The sequence below is a fragment of the Ambystoma mexicanum genome, chromosome 4q, assembly GCF_040938575.1.
Source record: "Ambystoma mexicanum isolate Mex_15411 chromosome 4q, UKY_AmexF1_1, whole genome shotgun sequence".
NCBI classification, from domain to species: Eukaryota; Metazoa; Chordata; class Amphibia; order Caudata; family Ambystomatidae; genus Ambystoma; species Ambystoma mexicanum.
In genome coordinates, this window is record NC_090928.1 from 995,423,424 (window position 1) to 995,425,971 (window position 2,548).

The window sequence follows — 2,548 nt, forward strand, 5'->3', positions numbered from 1 at the left end:
TGTGATGTCCTGTACTTAGTTCTTGACCCTGTTGTTGTAGACAATGGTGTTCATTAATACTGTTGCTCCCCCATTATCGCAGGTTTTATCACAATAGTGTTGTTGTTGGCTAGGTCTGAAAGGGCCACTAGTTGCTCTTTAAAACAGTTGTTCGGTACAAACAGGAATTCCTTTTTGAGAATTTCGACATTTTTCAGTAAAACATGTTCAAAAGTGATTGATTCCACTAAGTTATCATGTGTCAGTGTTACTGATCTTATTCAAATATATATGCGGTTGTGACCAATATACTGGTTTAACAATAAGGACACCACAGTACTCAAAAGTGAAGCAACAGGCACAAGAAATCACCAACCTGATCTTTGGTACAGCTAGAAGAAATAAGAGTTCACCTGACGTTTCTCTCTGCGCGTGCAAGATCAGACACTGAGTGAAATCGCCAGGGAAACCCTCGCAGGGGGAAAAAAACCCTGTGAAGCTAGTGAGCGCTGGTTGGTTGCGTATGGAAAATCTTGCCTGCTAGAGAGTGCTGAAAGATTGTGTCAGGAATGTGTGAGCACTGAGTCCTTCCTGATCGGGAGTTCTTCGTGGAGCGTTGCTGCAATATAAGGTAAGAAAGTGAGTAGCGAATGGAAGTACTGCCTATCGATGTAAGTACAGTAAAAGAAGTTTACCCTTCAGCTGAGAGCTGTTGGAGATTGGCCGTGAAGAGATGAAGGCAGAGTCACAGGATCCAACAAAGTATGCAACCCTTCAGGTTCGGAAAAAGACAAAAATTAAGACCGAGCGGGAGTAAAGCAGAGAAAGAGGAAATGAGAATAGACTAACAATCCTACCGGGAGCTGGAGACTACGTTGTAAGGTGAAACGTCGAAACAGATATCGAAATCCAACCGTGAGGTCTGATGGACAATGTAGTTTGTGGGATAATATTGCCCTTGCGTACTGGAAGGAAATGAAGAGTTACGCTAGGAGAGGATATCTTGTAAATGTAAGAGATGCTAACTCAGGGTACCGACTTTACATGAACTAGAACTGTCTTGGAGGGTTGAAATAATGTAATCAGGAGAGGCGGAGGAATTGAGAGATGGTTCCCTGAATGGAAGGAAAAAATGTATCTAGAATAAAACAAAAGGGGATAGTGAGACGCTAGACAGCTGCAAAGTTAGTAACCTACATTAGAGCGAAAACTCACAAAGCGTGGCTGCTGTAGCAGTAGCAACGTGCTGATCTCCGGAATCAGGCATCAGAAATACTGGATCTGGGAAGGGGACTCACAATCCACACCAGTCGGGAGAACTGAAATGCTAGATTGTAGAACGGGTGTCATCTTGGGAAGAGGCACATGCAACCCTAATACAAGGCGCCATCTGCGCCAAAAAGACCAATCATGAAGTCTGTGCATAACAGTCAGTGGATAAAATAGAGACGGTGGCCTGAGGCCAGCGATGTCTCGCTGTGTCTCCTATTCATTATCACCAAAGAATTGCTTCAGTCTGATTTTCCACATCATCTGCATCAGTTCAATACAGGTTTGAAATGGGTCGTATTTGGCAGTCGGGACAAAAGACAAGCCCTTCTGTAGACACTAGACATTGCTCCTAAACCAGTTTTTGTGTGGTACAAGATGTTGGGCTATAACAGTGGAACACATCTTTTATCCTACTATAGAATGTAATCCAGTCCCTAACTGTTTTGCCTGTAGCAGCATCACCATCCTGAAAGCTTGGGCTTTCAAAATCTTGTTTAGTACCTGGAGGTCTAGTATGGGCCTCCAACCCCTTGACTTCTTTTTTAGCAGGAAGTACCTGGAGTAGACGCTGCCTCCTCACTGCGTGACTGGTACTTTCCCTATGTTATTTTATGTTACGTGAATTTCTAAAGCGCACATTCACCCGGAGGTATCTTGGCGCTGGGAGAGGCAGAAGGAACAGCAGCAAAAGGTCTAAAACAAATGGGTCTTTAGGTCACGGCGAAAGAGCAGATGGTTATCGCTGGCATGGAGATGCAGAGGAAGACTGTTCCATGTTTTAGCGGCCACGGAAAAAGTGTGGCCGCCAATCTGGGACAGTCTGACACGTGGAACAGCGATCAGTAAAGCCGACAGAGCGCAGAGGCCGGGATGGCACATAGCAGGAGAATTTCTCCTGTATGTATTCAGCGCCTTGATTGTAAAAAGCACAGTGTACCAGGCACAGAGATTTAAAAAGAATGCGCTTCTCAATCGGCAGCCAATCTAGTTGTCTGAGCAGCGGGGTCACATGGGCACGAGGAGGGGGGGCAAATCACCGCCCGGGCAGCAGAGTTTTGGAGCAGTTGAAGACATTTAGTAAGGTAGCTCGGCGGACCCAAGTAAAGAGAGTTACAGTGATCTGTAGTGCTCAGAACCAAGGCAGCCACCAGAGGAGCCCGATGTTTAGTTGGAATGAAGGGGAGCACCTTGCGTAGAATCCGTTGTTTAAAGTGCCCAGATTTACATACCAAAGCCACTTGGGGTGCCATGGAAAAAGAGGATGAGAGCAAGACACCAAGATTCTTGACTGAAGTCG